The 17969-nt window shown below is 35.9% G+C and overlaps 1 protein-coding gene across 3 annotated transcripts in view; it reads left to right on the top strand.

Moving 5' to 3' along the window:
- Positions 1-17969, top strand: part of LOC129949659 (ubiquitin-conjugating enzyme E2 W) — a 54835-nt gene that overhangs the window by 9388 nt on the left and 27478 nt on the right. For 2 of the 3 annotated variants that reach the window (XM_056061246.1, XM_056061245.1), the window contains exon 1: positions 13325-13511. The exons of the other annotated variant lie outside the window; for it this stretch is intronic. The gene's annotated coding sequence lies outside the window, so the exon portion shown is untranslated. Of the gene's footprint in view, positions 1-13324; positions 13512-17969 lie in introns of those variants that run through there. 3 annotated transcript variants of the gene reach the window in all.

The following is a 17969-nucleotide window of genomic DNA, read 5'->3' as shown; positions in this document are numbered from 1 at the left end:
TACTATCAAGTGCCGATTGAAGCCACCAAAACTGATTCTTCTGCTTCACCTATCACTTCGGTCACGTTCGGACACAACCCTACTGAACCGAAGGAGCTCTGCTCAGCCTTGTGCCATGACGTCCCGATTGTGCAGGAGTCGCCTATCCTAGATGAACGGAACTGCTAATGTACCTGTATCTATTTAAAAAGATAGAATGAAGCCGCTCAAGCGTGCACCCTCTAAATACTTGTCGTTCGGATAAAACGTCCCGAAAGTTAAATTGTTGTTCGAAGACATAGCTCTTGCAATGTTACCTAGAACGAGTTTTATCACGAATTTGTCAATTCTGTTGATTCGAGCCCCGTTGTTATAGTAATGCACGTAAGAAGATTTGGCTGTTCAATATAAGCCGGTACAGCGTCGTAAACACTGCCTCTCGAAAACCCGAAACTTCTCCATCTGGGAGGGGGCAACGTTAAACCACACAGGACAACCATAAACGATCATCGGCCTTTGTGTGTAGCAAATTACCTTCACTCTGGGGCAAAGCCGACTGCTGTAAAACAGCCGTTTCGTCAGAGCGAAGGCTCCTCTGGCCCTGGTCAGAGCAGCATTTATATGTCTGTCGAAATATAAATACTGATCTAACCAGATTACGAGGTACTTCACTACACTTTTGCTAGCTAATGGCTGCCCGTGAAGATCGACGATGACCATCTTGCGCCAATTCTTACACGTATCCCTCGTGGCCCCAGCCAACGGAGTCCGAAACAGAATTGTCTCCGACTTCTGGGCATTTATTTTCAGTTTCCAGTCGTCGCAATATCGCTGAATCTTGTCGAAATCACGCTACAAGAGAATTCTAATAACCTGAACCTTTCGGGCCGTTCTGTACGCAATTAGATCGTCGGCGTACGCAATTGCCTTTGTAAGACTACCTTTCAGATCGCTGGTGTAAATGCTGAAGAGAATCGGCGAATTCACCGCTCCCTGTTGAAGACCATTTTTAATTGAGAATGTTGTGGTAGAAGTTACATTGCTACTTTTGACAACTCACTTTCTACCGTTAAGCATATCATAAAGTATATACAACAATGGCTTGCTTATGCCAAGACTGCTCAGTTTTAGGTAAAGACCCTCTAACCATACGGTGTCAAAGGCCTTTTCCAAATCAACCAGGACAGCACCTGTGCATTGTTGTTTTGATTTAGTCCATTGGATATCAGAAACGAGTTTAGACGCAGCATGAATTGTGTCATGACCCGCCTTGAACCCGAACTTTTTATCCGGAATTATTTTGTTGTCCGCAGCCCACTTAGTCACAGCCCTATTGATGATCTTTTCGAAAACTTTACTGATACTCGGAACAAGATTTATCGACCGAAGATTTGACGGGTTGGAGTTGTCCTTTCCCTTTTTCGGGAGAGGATGAACCACAGCAGTCTTCCAATGCACTGGATAATATGCATTATTCAGTGCATTGTTGAAGAGTGTGGTGTAAATGTCAATTGCTTCCATCGGTAAATGTCTTAGTACAACGTTGGATATACCATCGACACCTGCTGACTTTTTGTTTTTTATTGAATTAAGGATGAGCTGAAGCTCAACCTTCGTCACTAACAAGGGACTTGGTCCCGTTTGCTCGGCGATTATGGCATTTGCCAAGGAATCGTCATTGAACCGCATGAAACCGCGGTTCTCAGATCGCCAATGTGTGATATCATTACGGAGGTAAAAGTGATTAAGTAGGGCTCTGTTTTCCAGGTCGTGGTTGGGGCGAATGCTAACATTCACCTTGTACACTTGCTGGAAAGCAGCTCCCACCGTCTCCACTTTTTCCTTCGGATCTTCAATTATATAAAAGTCATCGTCAAAGATGGCTTCTTCTGGATCTATTTGCGCTGTCATGAGTACGTCTCTGTTTTCTTCGGTTCTTTGGAGTTTCAGACTCGGAAGGTCATTGTCGTTCTTTTTTCTGAATATCTTGTTGATTTTAGGGAACATACTAGGGTCGCTCGAATTAACTGACCGGATCTTGCGGTCCCAGTACTTGTTAATTGATAGCCTGTAGTTCTCCTTAATCAACAGATTGACATTTTTTATTGACGATTTCAGTGTCCTAACCTCCAAGTCGTGTGGGTCTGTAAGTCGTCTGTACAAGTTTTTGAGTCTTGTCAGTAAGCCACTCATGTGCCTACGTAGTGCGTCAATAGTCGCGTTTCTGTAAGCGTCCATTTGGTCCCGTTCTTTGTACTTTGGAATTGTCCTTTCCATTGTTCGTTTTATTGTTTCGTCCATCTGTTGTAAATGTTGGTCAATTTCTGTATTTGTAAGGTTTCTGTTGTTTGGTGGGGCTATGTCACTCGAACGAAGTTCTCTCGCTAAGGCGTTGGTGAAACGAGGCCAACGCATCTTACTGTAATTGTAAGAGTGCGTTGCAACGTATTCTTCCAATTCCACGCGTTCGTTCGGAATCTGCATTACAGCAGCCAGTCCGCAGTGATCACTGTCGTACTCGACTGTCTGTAAGCAGTTTCGCGGGTGATTACCTACTTTGTCTGTAACTGTCAGTCTGGTGTCGTACAGCAAAAGATTCAGAAAGGAGCCACTTCTTAGATACGATGGCTTTTCAGTAGCCAGCAGGTCGACGCCATATTCAACGCTGTAAAGATTCATCAAATTAAAAAGATGGTTACCTCTGGGATTATTATGTTGATTTCCCCAATCTTCATGTTTTGCGTTCAAATCACCGGCCAAGATGAAATAGTTTTCTTCCAAGCTCAGTTTAAGTTCCCTAAAAACAATCTCGAGTTCTGATGCAAAGTAAGTGACCTGCGGAGCTCCAGCCGCATAAGCCGCAATCATATACATACATCCGCTTCCCTTGAGAGAGAAAGATGCATACAACGCAAACTTCTAGCGTCTTGAGCTTTCGCCATTTATTGTTGTTAATGTAATGTTATCGGAAACAGTCCTACTGAACCGATGGCGCTCGGCAAGTAAAAGATTCGATTATCTACAATTTTATGGCTGACGTGTTATAGATTAGCGGAAACGCCTCCCTTTCCTGTATCAGCCCTGGATTGTTTAAATAGAGGAAAGCTTCGAGCGGAATTTTGCCACTTAAACGTGCACTTTCGTAGTACTAATTGTTGGGTTAGTAAGCCCGAAAAATTAATTTGTTAGTCGATGACATCGATCTCGTAATGTGACCTCTACCAAGCTTCAACAAGAAATTATCTACTCTGTTTATGTTGGCTCTGTTGTATAGAATCTGGTTGGAATAGTAATGTTTGTACTCCTTCTCTGGTGTTCTCTGTAGTCCAAGGCAACGTCGCAGACATTGTCTCTTAAACACCCGAACCTTTTCCATTTGAGACGGGGCAACGTTGAACCGTACGGGGTACCCATAGGCAATCATCGGCCGAATAAGGGCCATGTAGCAAATTACCTGCTCTCAAGACGGCTTGTAAAAACCAGCCGTTTTGTCAGGGCAAAAGCTCCCCTAGCTCTTGCCAGAGCAACATTCATATGTCTGTCTAAATACAAGTACTGATCCAACCAGATGGCAAGGTACTACACTTTTATTCGCCAGTGGCTGTCGATTTGGTCCAACGATCACTAGATCATTCCAGTTCTTTTTCGTATCCCTTGAGGCTTCATACAGTGGAGTCCTGAACAGAATAGTTTCGTATATCTAAAAGTTGATTTTTTACTTCCAGTCATCGAAATATTGCTGAATCTTGTCGAAGTCACCCTGCAAAAGTGTCTTAATAACCTCAATTTTGGAGCTATTGATTGAATCAGACTTGCTATAAGATCACTGGTGTAAATGCTGAATAAGATCGGCGAGTTCACCGCTCCCCGTTGAAGAATATTTTTAATATCAAAGATTTTGGTAGATGTTACATTGCACATTGCCAATTTTGACAATAACCCTACCATTAAAGATGTCTTAAAGCGTATACAACAGTAGTTTAATTACGCCAAGTCTGTTTAACTTAGGATACAGACCCTCTAACCATACGGTGTCGAAGGACTTCTCCAAGTCAACCAAACAAGCACCCGTTCATTGACTTTTAGCTTTGTTCCACTCAATATTAAAAACAAGCTTCGGTTGAATTGTTAAAGGGGACGAATGCAACTGGCTATTTCATTAGAGCTTGGCTTATGAATGTATAACTATAAAATAATGACGAGACAATACGACGGTGCTCGAGAGATGCAAAAGTTTCAGTAAGACAACGGTAACCTATCAATTTTAGAGCTCTCTTTTAAATTCTGTCCAAGAGATTCAAGTGGGTTATAGGAGTACCTGTTCAAATATGGGAATTGTACTTAAGTCTTGAACGAATATAGGCTTTAAAAATTATAGCCAGATCAGAAGGGGTAAAAAACTTCTTGCATCGTGCAAGTTACTTTTCCATTAAATGAGTGAAAACTTTACAAATACCCACACTCGCTCTTAGCCGAATCCTATAGTCTCCCCAAGCTGGGTTACTTCTTACTCAAGGTAATACATAGTTTTATTTCAATTTGGAAATAAATTCAAATGGAAGTGAAACCGATTCGACCTTATTACTATCTACTTAATTGTACGGCACCCAATTTACACGTGTTGGATTGTTTAATTTGAAATAATCTATCAATTGTGTTGAAGTTAATGACTAGGAAGTTTAATAATAGCTCATTTAAAGGAAACATCTCAAAAATGTAGGTTAATGTCGTGTATTTCTTTTTAAAAAGACAAGAACCTATATTTCTTATCATCTATAGAAAAAATTCATACATTTTTGTAATTTGTGAAATAAGAGCAACAAGTCTTTTCTTTGAATTCTTACATAAGTAATTCCTTGAGATTGATTTATTATTATTTTAATATTTTTTACAGAATTTAATTTTAGTAAAATTTCCAGGGAAAAAGAAATGCTTTTTAATTTTATATGAACACTTAAACATGGATTCATACCATTCCAATTAAAATAGTGATTCAAAAGCAAATAAGTAGCAATTTATTTTAAGCTTATGTCCCTCCCTCACCTTACACAATCCAATCCATCATCTAGACTTCCGTTATCAGTATTTATGTCTTCTTACTAATTTTCCAGGAAATACAACATTTTTCCATTAATTCAATTAACAGAAAAATCCTCAGCAATTGTAGGTACCTTTTTTTAGCTATAGCCTTGGTCTTTTGTTTTATTTTTCAAAGAGTACTTATGGTATTTTTATTTGGCGTGCATTACCAACTAATTAATCTCTAAGTATAAAAAGAAGTGGATTGCTTCACCACAACACACCATACCATCATCATTACCTATGAGTAACTCTGGTCATCGCCGCCGCCAAGTTCATGAATACCACCACCTCACGATAATGACTTTAACTCGGGCTTCGTTGTTGTCTCGTTACATTCTGATGCGATTATGCTGCTACTCGTAATAAATCGCCAACAATCATTATGCACGAACTTAGAAAGAAAACAGTTCTTGCTCTAATTGCATTTAACCCTGAATGGAGGGTGCAGTTTTTCAAAATATGCAACAACATAATGCACTAAAATAAGGAGCAAAACCTGGTTGTATAGTCTTGAAATTATCATTGCTGAGGAAAAAAACTCGAATACATGACTTGTCACTTAAAGAAATGAAATCAAATTTCCAATCTTGAACTCTTCTCAGAAGATAAATCTTTTTAGAGCTATAAAAAAGCTTTTCCGAAAACAAGAAAACCTTTATTAGAGCCTACATTGTTAAGGGTCATTAAAGAGCTATTTCTAATCTATGTAAAATAATCTTGAAAAAAGCTAATATTTTAGTTGACACTTTATAGTGATGACTTTGGAAAACATAAACTGTAAACGTTTATTAGAGTTTTTCATTTTGTTGAATTTTGAATTTTTCTGCAAAGTTCATAAATGGTCTTTATTTAATATTTATATCATACCTACCTTTGCCGCAGATAAAAATAGTGAATTCATTAGTCTATTGCATGGTTGAGGGTAGTGATGCAGCTGTGCTGTGATGCAGTCGACTTCATCGTATTCACAGCAATTTTAATTTTAAAGAAAGCTTTTTTCTCAAAACAAGAATTTATTAGACATGTTATACAACAAAAGCGCATAGCTTAGGGAACGATAACCTGAATGAAGGGTGGGTGAATTTCACCAGAACAGTAAATTTATAGCAGAAGAAAACTAACTCAAATTATTTGCGATTCTTTGAATGTTTCTGTATTTGTGTTTAACACTGTACAATTATTGTTTGATCATCAGTTTTGACTGAAGACAATAATATCATTGTTTAGGACGTATAGATTTTACTTAATTCAAATTTGATTTTAGTTTTTACATCTTAGGCGTCTGTTTTGAAGTTAAAAGGCAGCAAAACAATATTTTGTGAGTGTCAATCAAAATCGATAATAATTTATTCTGATAATAATTTATTCTAGACTCGAATTTTCTTGTAATTTTGACGCCTAAAGCTTTTGCTATACTTTGTTGGGTTGAGTTTTGACTGTTAAAATTTAAAGCTCCCAAAACATTTTTTGAGTATCAGTTTTCACTGATTAAACATCATGATTGTCATTCAAGATCCATAATTCTTACCAAGCTGAAATTTGCACGATTGTCATTAAAAATAGGTAATAATTTGTACCAAATCTAAAAGTACTTACTTACTTAAGGTGGCGCTACAGTCCGGGGTGGACCTGGGCCTCAACCAACATGCGTCTCCAGCCAACTCAGTCCCTACCTAGCTGTTTCCAGTTTCGCAAGCCAAGTTAGTTGAGGTCTTCACCAACCTGAGTGCGCCACCTGAGTCGCGGTCTTCCTCTACTGCGCCGTCAATCGGGATTGGATTGAATGACCTTCCGGGCTGGAGCGTTGATGTCCATTCGCTCTACATGACCTAGCCATCTAAGCCGTTGGACTTTAATTCTGCTGACTAGGTCAGTGTCGCTGTACAGCCCGTACAGTTCGTCGTTATATCTTCTCCTCCATTCTCCATCTATGCGTACGGGACCAAAAATCACCCGACGAATTTTTCCCTCGAAGCATCCTAAGACGTTCTCATCTTTCTTTGACAGGGTCCAGGCCTCAGCGCCATAAATGAGAACCGGGATGATGAGTGTCTTATAGAAGGTGATTTTAGATGTTGCAAAGAGGACTTTACTACTTAATTGCCTTCTAAGTCCAAAGAAGCAGCGATTTGTAAGAGTTATTCTTCGTTTGATGTCATCGCTGGTGTCGTTGTCTGTGTTAATAGCGGTGCCTAGGTAGACAAAGTTCTTAACTACCTCGAAGTTATAGCTGTCCATGGTGACGTTCTGTCCAAGACGTCGTCGTTTGATGTCCTTTTCTGATGACAGAATATACTTGGTGTTGCCCTCATTGAACACTAAACCCATCTTCTTCGCTTCTGTCTCAATGCTCAAAAACCCTTTACTCACATCACGCTTTGATCTTCTAATTATGTCAATATCATCTGCGTATCCGAGTTACTGGATGAACCTTTGGAAGATTGTGCCTCTTGTGTTGACGGTTGAGTTTTGCACAAGTCTTTCCAGAACGATGTTGAAGAAGTCGCATGAGAGTGCATCGCCTTGTCTAAAAGCTTTTTTGACATCAAATGCATCGGTAAGATCCCTTCCGACCTTGATAGAGCAGCGTGCATTCTCCATCGTCATTCTGCACAAACGGATAAGTTTGACAGAGGTGCCAAAACTAGACATTGCTCTGTAGAGCTCTTCCCTATAGATGCTGTAATACGCGGCTTTAAAAACGATGGTGGGCATTGATTTGAAGTTCCTTGGCTTTTTCCAAAATATGCTGTAGTGTGAAAATTTGGTGGATAGCGGACTTTAATGGTCTGAAGCCACACTGATAAGGATCTACCAGGTTTTTGACGAACGGCTTCAGACGTTCACATAATACGGCAGAGAGGATCTTATATGCAATGTTAAGGGGACTGGTTCCTCTTTAGTTGGCGCAATTTGGATGGTCTCCTTTTTTATGTATCGGGCAAACTATGCTGAGATTCCACACTCATCGGGCATGCTTTCTTCCGACCATATTTTGCAGATGAGTTGGTGCATGCTCCGTACCAAGTCATCGCCTGCTGCTTTGAATAGTTCGGCAGCGATGCCGTCAGCTCCATCAGCTTTGTTTGACTTAAGTTTAGATATAGCTATCTTCACTTCGTCAAGGTCGGGTAAGCAGAATTTTTGATCTGCGTCACCGAGGTTGAGTGGTTCTATCTCCCTTACAGCGAAATTCGGTTCGTCATCGAGGTTATATAATTTCGAGAATTGGTCTTTCCATATTCTCAACATAGACTGCGGTTCTACTACGATGTTTCCCGTGACAGTCCTTACAGGCTTCGGTTCATGGCTAATGGTACCCTTGGTAGGTTTTTTTTCACTTTTTGGTAAAATTTACGGACCTCATTCCTGTTGTGAAATCCCTCTATCTCCTTAATCGAGTGCTTCTCATACTCCCTTTTTTCCATCTTAGAAGCCGTTCCTCTGTTCTCTTCTGCTCGTAGAGCTCGCGAGCAGCTCTGGTCCTTCTGTGCAGTCCTTTGTATTCTCTTGTTTCGCTGCGTGCGCTTGCTGGTATTCGTCGTCAAACCAGGGGTTTCGCTGTTGCGGCCGTGTGAAACCTAGCGGCATCTCTGATGGCTGCAATCCAATGTTGCCACTGGTTTTCATTGCTAAATGCAGGCAGCATAGGACTTCTTAAGAGCTTACTAGAGACTCGATCGTGTAACGTCGAAACTTCTCACAGTACTTTCTTGTTTTGGTTTGGACCGGGATATCCGTAGCCGTACCTTGGCTACAACGAGGTAGTGGTCCAAGTCAATGTGGTCAATCTTAGATTGCTTTCAGTTTTAATGTCTTGACCATCATTTTAAAGCTTAACACTATGATAATATTATGTGAGTATCAGTTTTGACTAATAAAACATCATGATTGTCATTCAAGATCGATAGTTTCAGTCAAACTCAAATTTGAATCAGTTTTGCAATCTAAGATGTCTATTTTTGAGTTAAAAGCTCTCAACACATTTTGTGAGTGTCAGTAATTCAAGATCCATTATTTTTAACAAACTCAAATTTGCTTTCAGTTTTCAAATCTAAGAAGTCTCCTTCAAGGTTTAACGATGATAAAACCTTTTTGATCATAAGCTTCGACTGATAAAACATCACTCAATATGGATATTTTTACCAGACCCAAAGCTATTTTTGACTTGAAAAAATTATCGACTGACACATATGATTTCCAAAGTATAATTTTCTATGGTTCCCCTGTCTGGGGAAAATGTGCCAAAACTCATATACAAAAATTACAAATAATGCAAAATAAAATATTAAAAATTATGCTTATCTACAAAAGAGCTTCATAGAATAGCAAATATTGATGAGGTTCCTGTAAGAATTTCGAAGTTACAAGACCGTTATATTTTATCGTGTAATTGTTCGGGTAACAATTTAATCTCAAACTTAGCTGCTTAAGGTGTTAGTAAATTTTTGTTTTCTTTTGATTTATTTATTAATAAATGAATGTTACATTTATCTAATTAATTATTATTTATTTATATACTGATTTTGTTTTCTCTATTTGTTTCTTGTGATTTATTTATTTATTTATATATTTATTCTTTAATTTATTATTAATTTATTCATTCTTATTTATTAGTATACTTTTTTTCTGTGATAAAATCTAAACAACATCTTAGGACAGTTTTCTGCTCCCCACTTCTCTCTTCCTATGAAAAAATTCTAATATCTAATGAAGGTTTTTTTTAGTAACTTTTCCTTCAAAATGTAATAAATCTGTGATATAAATTGAATGCTTGTTATAATATTTTCAGTAGTAAGGTAGAATGTAAGACACCATATCTCTGTAAATTGTGCAATCTAGGTTTAAATTATAAGAATTTCAGTTACAATAAAGATCTATCTATCTATATGATCGATGTTTTTTGGTAGGCTGAAAGTTTAACGTTTTCAAAATATTTTTGACATCAGTTTTGATCATTTGTACTATAACTTATTCGCTTTGAATTTTTTATCGCCCATTAAACTTTCAGTAGTTTAAATAAATATTAGTCATGATTGATAACATGTGCAAAAATAGATAGTGGTAAACTTTATCCATCTTGACTTAAAGTTTTGCTCACAGTTTAAAGCCTTACTCATTAAAAATCTGTAAAAATTCCAAACATGTTACATTTTTGTTAATAGGGGAAAAGGTAAATAATTAGTTAAATCCTTTTTACGTTTATCCAGCCTGTCCCTTAAAAAGGCGAATCCTTCTTTCTCTCTTACTATCGTCCGACAGCACTCACGTTCCTTCTTTCCAAGGTCTTGGAAACGCTGATTAATTATCAACTTATGAAATATCTTGAAGAACGGAAGCTTCTTAATGACCGACAATATGGCTTTCTTAGCAATAATTCCACTGGTGATCTCTTGGTTTACTTACCGAACAGTGGAACAAATCTTTACATCGTTTTGGAGAATGTAAGATTATTGAACTTGATATTTCAAAAGCATTAAATAGAGTTTGGCACCAAGCTCTCTTATCAGAAATACGTGCTTTGGGTATTGATGAATCTCTTCTTCGTTGGATTAGAAATTACCTTTCTAACCGTTCAATACAAATTGTATTTGATGGTTTCTAGTCTGAAATTCTTAAAATAAATGCTGGTGCCCCCCAGGGTTCCGTTTTTTCTCCGACTCTCTTCCTTATATTCATAAATGATCTTATGTCTACCACTTCTAAGCCATTAAACTGTTTCCCCGCCGACAGTACCCTTAGCTTTTCACACTCGTTTCTAGATTAACATCCTTGTCCTTCGGATGTGGAATTTATGATAAGCTCATTAAATTCTGATCCTGACAGCATTGTCCAATGGGGAGTCAGAAACCGTGTATAATTTAATGCTTTGAAAACTCAATGCTGTCTCCTGTCCTTAAAGCGTAACACACTCCCGATGCCACTATCTATGAGTGGCACTTGCATCCAGGAAACTAATCAACTGTAGTTTTATACAATTGATATTGCCAAAAATACTGCCAGGTGCTTAGGATTTCTTCGACGACGAAGGTGCAAGAAATGTTTCATCCCTTTGGATCTGCCTGTAATTTACAAAGCCTTCTTCATCCATCCAAAAATTGAACATAAATCCCATATCTGGGCAGGTGCCCCTAAAACCAGTTTAAATCGCTTGGATAGAATACAAAAAGGGATTTGAACAAGATAGGCGATAGAATTATAATCGAAACATTTACATGGCCAGAACACCGCCACAATGTTTCATGCCTTTCGTTGTTTTATTGATATTTTTACAAAAATTGTTCTGTTAAATTAGTTACATGAATTCCACCCCTTTAACGATTCAGCCGTAATACTCCAACTGCCAGGAATGATCATCAGTTTACCCTTGAGCTCAATTTCAGGCGTACTGACAGGTATTGAGATTCTTAATTAAATCGCACATCGAGAATGTGCAATTCTTCGGCCAACTCAGTTTTTCCTTCCCATTATCTTCTCTTAAATCCTTCTCTATTTTAATAATGCTCGCACTGTGCTTAAATATAAACTTATAAAAGGTACAAATAACCCCTTGAGTGTCTGTAAATTATAAAAAAAATCAGCTGTAAACAAAACACTTTCAAAACATTTTTGAGCATCGATTATGAGTGATAAAACATCCTGTTTGTCACTCAAGACCGATAATTTTTTCAAATCTAAAATAATTTGCTTTAAGTTTTATAAGCTTTATAAATTCCAGTCGTAAACAATACTATCAGTCATGATTGATAGCAAGTACAAAAAACATGTGTAAACATTGTCCATCTTGAATGAACCTGCTTGATACTCATGATGTCAAATTTTTGTTTACAAAGAAGAAAGGGAGCTTAGAACTCAATTAAAATACCTACGTTTATCAGCAGTGAGCAAATTGCTAACGAAACATTTTTAGATCACCGGTTTTGACTGATTAAACATCCTGATCACTCAAGATCGATAAATTTTTACCATAAACACAAATTTATTTAAGTTTTACCTGTTTTATCACATTCAGTCGTAAAAAAAACTATCAGTCATGATTGTTAAGTGTTAATGATGGTTGTCGATCTTGATTGGCAGTTTTGTTCACGGCTTAAAGCCTTTTTAACTTACTGAATACAATGTCAAAGAAAAACTAGGGTAATCTTCACTATTATCCGCTGTAAGCAAAAAGTCATTCAAAACCGATAGTTAACATGAAGTGACAGATAACAGACTTTTTGTCTATTTGTCTTCAAAAATGTGAATTTATCTGTCAAAAGTTGTTCAGGTAGGTTTGTTTTTAAACCCCTTTTTCTATTATATTGACATATGGATGTTCGGCACAAGCAGAGCATAAAATGTGAATACAAATTTTTACCTGTCAATGTACAAATCTTATGCAAGAAGCCAAACAGAATAACTCTCAGTCATCAATCATAAGTGTCAATCATAATGTTTACTTCCATGAAATTCTCATTCTTGTTTTATTATTTTTAGTTGCAAAGCTATGAAATTGAAAACCAACAACATCCTTATTTTACCTATCCTTCTTCTTCTTGACGTATTTTTATATTCATATTTACATATATTAGAAACATTATACAGTGTGGTATATGAATGTATTAAAAAGGAAAAGATACTCCTTTATTTCCTCAGGTGCTTTTGTTTACATTCTTGACTCTTTAATGGTTCCTGTCAGTTTTTTTTTTTTGTTTCAAGACTGGGATCGGGATGTTTTCATAATAATAAGTACATATACATAAGAGTATGTTTTTTTTAGAATACACAAATGAAACTGGGAAGCGCATTTCTTGAGTGTAAACATTGTGTCATAGTCACTTCATCCATTTTATACAAAACGTACAAAAAGAATGAAAACCAGGAAAAAACACGAGCGACAGCTTTTTCCATTCTTCCCTCTTTACGCCCACAATTCCTATAAAGTCCTATAGTTTACAATGTTCGTGTTGCAAGTCGTGAGCTCTATGGCATATTCTAGCAGCTCTCTCTCTGGTTTGGTGGTCTCAGGTCTGGTCTGGTCACCCAAACCTACTCCTCAACGTAGTCGTCGTCATCTACGTCGTCGTTGTCGTTCAACTCATGGATTTTATATTCTGTAGATACTTTTTTTATTTTTGTTTGTATTTTCTTCGTTTCGACTACTTGGTTGTCTATATAGATAGGTTTGTAGCTTACCAGCTGTTTTTCAGTTAGACCAATACAACAACGACGACGTCAGGCCTTCGCTTCGCTTAGGTCTGGTCTGGCAAATGGATTGCCATTGCGATTGCGATTGGGATTGCGAGACTTCAAAGTTTGTCGAAGGTGCTATTTGGCATCAGTTGTATTCGACGCGTGGATACCAACAAAAGGAGTGTGTTCTTATAGCTCGTGTTTTTCTGGTTTAAAAAGTTGAATTTTTGGTTTTGTTTTATTAAACGTCTTCATCTCAGACAAATAAATAATAAATTGTATGTACCTACTTACTTTGTTGTTGTTGTTTAAAAATCAGTTAAAATATTTAAATTTATTTAATCGAAGTGTGTGCAAATTTCTGATATAAAGATATTTAAAAAAAACAGTGAATACAGTGAGGGTATCAAAAAGATGGCCATTTGCATTTATTTTATTCTTCTTTTCCTCGCCAAAAACTTAATTTTATTTATTTATTTTGTTGTTGTTGTCAATCAATGCAATTTTGTTTAGGTATAACTTTTTATTTTAATTTGTGATTAAATCTGCAGTATCTATTTTTAAATTAACACGCTGCTGGCGAGTGTCAGAAATTAACAACAGCAGCAGCGGCAACGGCAGCAATAATCCCAATTTGTTTTTATGAAACATTTTTTTTCTATTTTATAGATTAAAAGTTTATTAGGCCAATTAAATATAATAAATTAAGTTAATCTCTCTCTTATGATGAGTTTTTTTTTTAAAGTTTAATCATCATCTATTTTTCTTCTAAAATGTTTGTTAGAGAAAAGTGTGTTTTTTTTTTTAGGTGAGCATAAATTATGAGTTTTCATCTTTGAACTTTGAACTGGTACCTTTGTAGACATTCATGTTCAATAAGTTTTAAATGCGTGTTTTGTAGTTTTAACTTTTTTTCTGCAAAATTGCAACAAAATGTGGGATTTATTTCTTTTAGTTGCTTTGAGAAAATCAAAAACTGGTTTAATTGCTCTTTGGGTGCAAGTTGTTAGTACCTACTCTGGTCGTTTTTTTTAAACAGGTGCAAACTATAACTTACATCACGGTGTCATTTTGTAAAAATGTAACCTATTTTATTTGAGTAACTTCTACTGGGTAAATTAAGTATCTATTAGAAAAGCTTGAGAATTCTGTTGGATTGACTTTTTTCTTTGGGAAAAGATGTTTTAAATTTATTCTGTTGTTATGCGAGTGTTGATAGATTTAAATGATGTTTTTTTTTTTTAAACTGAAACTGTTTGTTTTAATATTCAAATGAATAAGGAAGCATTTCTCTGCGTGGTTGTTAAAGGTGTTTCTTGATTTTCTTGATCTAGAGCCGCCAAAAATATTTTTTTTTTTTAATTGAACTGAACTGTCATTTTGACATCAATTAAAAAAAATAGGTTTGATTTTTACCAATCTTATAAGGAATTGGGCAGGTTCAGACGACATAAGGGCCTTCATTTGTTGTGAAGTACATTCTTTGACAAATAGCCGTTTTACACCAAACCCAAAACCGTGTTTTCGGCAAAGTTTTCGAAAACCTGAAAATCGTTCACACCGAACATTTACACGTTTTCATTTGACATTTAAATTTGTTTAACATCGGCTGTCAAATTTGGTATTGATGAAAAAAACATTTCAGAATGATCCGCAGAACTTTCGATTTACTCCTTTATGTAAACATTCTCGTAAGGATTTGTCTTTGCCGTCGACACCCTTATGTCGGTAATCCTTTCCTGTGCTGTCATAGAGCAGCATATCAGCGCAGACAAGGCTGTAACACTAGCTCGTCTCGAAGAAGAATTTCAACTGAAGAGCTTATGACTATTGCTTCTGTTGGTCAAATGTGCTTTCAGAATCGCCATATATTTTGGCCATCCCACGAACTATTAGCAAGTCTTCTTCGTCCTTGGGGTTGTTACGCCAGTGGCCTTTGTGAATTCCGGTTCCTCGCTTAACAAAGAGCGTTTGAAACTCTGGAAGTTCATAAAAGAACCGTCAGTGCCGAAAATAGTCACTGGGGCTTTTATTCTCGACGTTGCCAAATTTTACCGCAATTTTTTCTGCTGCTCCCCAAAGTTTTCTTTTTTGTTTTTTTTTTCTGTTCCATATTCTGTTAATAAAAAAAAAGCAATAATTCTTAAATTGTAAGGAAATTGTATAAATAATATTACTTGCCACGACCAAACTTATTTCAAAATGAAATATTTGTTTTGACAGCAGCCATGAGCTGTTGTGTTTACATTAATTTGAGCGCTGAATGTTTTGAAAGGTTTGTTTGTTTCGTTAAACTTTAAAACTTGTGAATTACGAAAACTTGTGGTTTACCAAAAATGTGTGGGAAAACTTGAGTTTTCGATGTAGGTTTTCGGACAAAACCTATAATTTCCAGAAAACGGGGCTTTGGACTTGGTGTGAAAAGCCTATAAGTCAGCTAGTTAGTTTTTAAAGTGTAACAAATTGCAAACTTGGAACTTTACTTCACTAATCTCAATCTTTAGTTCAGTGTACAAAACTATTAAAAAACATTATTCTCTACAAAACACTCCTTAGGACGCTCAAATCCATCACACGTTTGGATTTTGTGTTGTAAAGAAATATTACTTATTACTTTTCCAATTTGACAAGGAAACTTTTTGCACAATAATAAATTAATCATAGAGTAATAAAGTTCAGCTTTCAGTTGACTTAAAAAACACGATCAATTGTCATTTTGACATTATTAGACTTGACTTAATAGTTAGAGAGATTATTCTTGACTAACTTTGTAGTCGATTTTATAATAAAGATGACTTAATTGGAAAGCGATTTTTTGGCCGCTTTCCAATTAGATACTAGAAACTTGCCTTAACTTAAGTACCTTAAGTAGCCTGAACCTGCCTATTAACTTTTTACTGATTTCGGTTCTAACAAATTATATACATATATACATTCAAGCAAACAAGAATTTTACTTTTCCTCGATCGGTCTAGAGTTTCTGTGATTTCCTTAAATATAAATAATTTTTAAGGCCAATAGAACACGAAAGATGGTTAAAGCTTCGGACCTGTCATGTGTTTCTAGCCATTCGGATTCGGCATAACAGCTTTTAGTCCAATTAATCCTTGCAATTACTCACACAGGAATGGTTGATGTAATTGTAAGAACGAGGTAGTAAATTAATGTTTGGGTGCGTGTTTTTAACTCTCACTGGAACTTTTATGGGTGTAGCTGTCAAATTTAAATAATTTTGTTTTGACTGATTCAGTTTCTATATTTTAGAAAAGTTATTGAATCGAAAAAGTCACAAACACATCTGTCAAACTGGCGGAAATAATTATTTTTCCATCTTTCATTTCAATTGTAAATACATTTATTTTATGTGATGGAATAAAACGAAATTGTAGGAGATTTTATTCAGAAATAAATTGATTTATTTTTACCAATGAAAAACCTGATAACCATAAATCAAAATATTTGAAAAACGTCGTCGTCAGTTTGACAATGATTTTTATTTGGAAGAAACGTTGCGAAAAATCATCATTTCAGATCAATTTCTAAATTATGTGATCTCAATAGCCTATATATAACATTTAATTGTCAACTTTAAAGCTCGTTTATTGGCCATAGTTTGATAACTTCAAATTTCTTTTGGATTTTAAATAATTTTCACAATCTGTCATTAAAGTCAATTTGTATCCAATCAATACTGTCGAATTATAAACATATTTATTTTAAAAGGACATTGTTAAATCAAAAGGTACAGGGTTTTCCATTTAGAAGTCTTAACTTTATTTAAAAAAAAAAACTAGTTTTTTTTAAAGGGAAAACAATGAATGTGTGGGTCCATTGTCAAGAGGAGGGAATTGAAAAAATTGCATGTCCTGGAAAACTTCCATGAATTCCTTTGTGGAAGATAACATATTTCTTGCCTTTCTCGTTTCTTAAAAAAAAATTCTGTAGTTTTTAAAAACACTAGATTTCAGAGGCCAATACTGAACACATTTTGCAGAATTTTTTTTAAATCGATTCTGTCAAAATTGTGTCTTTTTGTGATACCATTGCATTTTTGTGTTGAACTTAACAATTTTAATACGTTTAAAAACATTGTACCGTTTTATTTTTAGCAACTACACGTTCTTTAAATGATTCTTTCAAATTAGCAATTTCATCGTTTTTTTTTGTTTTGTTGCACCAATCGCATTTTTGTATTGAACTTAAAAATTTCAATGCCTTTATGAAGATTGTACAGTTCCATTTTAACAATGACGTAGTTTTTACTTGTGAAATGTCAAAAAATGTTAGCTTCATTATTGACAGTTGCGCACATCACTGACTATTCAAACAAAAACTTCTTAAGGTCTGGTTAAACGTCAAACTGAATTTCTATCAATCCAGTTCCATAAGTCAAGGCAACTATTTTTTTGTCTTTGCTTTTTTAAATTACTTCAGCTATTGAATCCAAAAAACTCCATTGTCCTTTAAAAATAGCACAAGTAAGGAATTTTTGAGAAGAATGTGAGTTTTTCGTGACAAAATGAGCTTTCTCTGTTTTGACGTTTGACCGTCGCGTTCTTTATACAAATCTGCAACTTAAATTTGATTGTCGCGTTCTATTTTTTATCGCTGGAATTGATCGCTTTTTGTTTAAACAACAACCTATAATTCTGTAGACAGGGAATGTGATCTGCAAAATTGTTTCTAGTCCCGCTAGACCGCATTCTTTTTACCAGGTCTTTAGTGGAAAAAAACCT

Source organism: Eupeodes corollae, chromosome 3 (assembly GCF_945859685.1).
Source record: "Eupeodes corollae chromosome 3, idEupCoro1.1, whole genome shotgun sequence".
NCBI lineage: Eukaryota > Metazoa > Arthropoda > Insecta > Diptera > Syrphidae > Eupeodes > Eupeodes corollae.
The sequence above is the reverse complement of the archived record's forward strand: the minus strand, read 5'-3'. Positions and strand labels throughout refer to the sequence as shown.